Consider the following 1,573-nt stretch of genomic DNA (forward strand, 5'->3'; position numbering starts at 1 on the left):
CTTTTTAATAAACAGTTAATCTTTGCTAGTTTTATTATTCTACAATTAAAATTGTGGCCAGGAAGCTGTTCACAAACAAACACACACACAAACTTCGAACTCACAAACAGGGGGAAAAACATAACCTCCTTCCAACTTCGTTTGCGGAGGTAATAACTAAATCTTTTTTTGAAACCTTCGCCTCTTTTGAAGTATCTATGACGTGATAGGTTGCTTCTCTTCAAACAGATAAACAGATAAGAGGAGAATATAATTAACGCGTGCAAAAAGTATCTCGTCAGATATTTTCGTAATATCATGAATTAAAGAAACAAATATTTATAGACAGCCACTGCTTGGAGTAGTCAATATTACAGGATTTATAACATTTATGAAACATTTATGAAAAATATCACTTACTCTGAATTCAAGCAAAAATATCCTGGATTTTCAATCCATCAAAAATGTGCGTGATGGCTAAAATCGAAAAATAGAACTCCATATTCAAACATTAGTTTTTTTCTATTAATTTTGGGGGCTTCTCGCCAGCTGTAGCTAAATATTCAGACATCAAGCTCTCTCTCTCTCTCTCTGTCTCTCTCTCTCTCTCTCTCTCTCTCTCTCTCTCTACTTGAATGAAAAAAGCAGAGTATTTATGATGAGGTGATTCACGATTACCACTCCTAAATTACACTGAAAAAAAGGTAATTTCAATAGGAAATTCACCGTAGAAATATACTGTTCTCAGCCGTGTTTAAATAATAAATATATATATATATATATATATATATATATACATATATATATATGTATATATATATATATATATATATGTGTGTGTGTGTGTGTGTATATGTGTATATATATATATATATATATGTATATATATATACAGTACATATATACAGTATATATATATATATATATGTGTGTGTGTGTGTGTGTATATATACATACACATACAATCTCTGTGCATGCATACACATATTCGTAATCTTCTCCCTCGTTTAATAACTCCTACCTTTCTTCATGTAATATTTCTCTCCATCAATCACAATATCCAAAACTATTCCCATAACATCAATAATAAGATAAAAGAGCTGAAGAATCTCTCTCTCTCTCTCTCTCTCTCTCTCTCTCTCTCTCTCTCTCTCTCTCATATCGGCGTCAATGATTTTAGATGTCAGGATGCCTGAAAACTTTAAATAAATCAATCAATCTCTCTCTGATATGTCAGAAAGAGAAAGACATTGAAAATAAAAATGAATCGCTTCATCTGAGCCTAATTGAAAGAGGAAAGGACTTGAAGAACCTGGCCCCTCCCCAACCACTTCCCCAGGGCCCTAGCTACGCCCCCCCCCCCCACGACCCTCCCCTCTTTCTTTGTCAAGGCCATTCCTTGCAATAAAAGCCAATCTTTGTGTTTTACTTATCACTGTTAGAAAAATTTCTAATTTTAATCGGAAATTCTCCGTCAAAATATATTTTTCTCAACCGTATTTCAGTATAATACAGGCAACCGTTATTTTACCTTACTTCGTTATTATTACCTCTCACGGGCTGGTAACCGTAATAACACTATTTTACGTCAATA

This window comes from Palaemon carinicauda, chromosome 13 (assembly GCF_036898095.1).
Source record: "Palaemon carinicauda isolate YSFRI2023 chromosome 13, ASM3689809v2, whole genome shotgun sequence".
Lineage (NCBI taxonomy): Eukaryota > Metazoa > Arthropoda > Malacostraca > Decapoda > Palaemonidae > Palaemon > Palaemon carinicauda.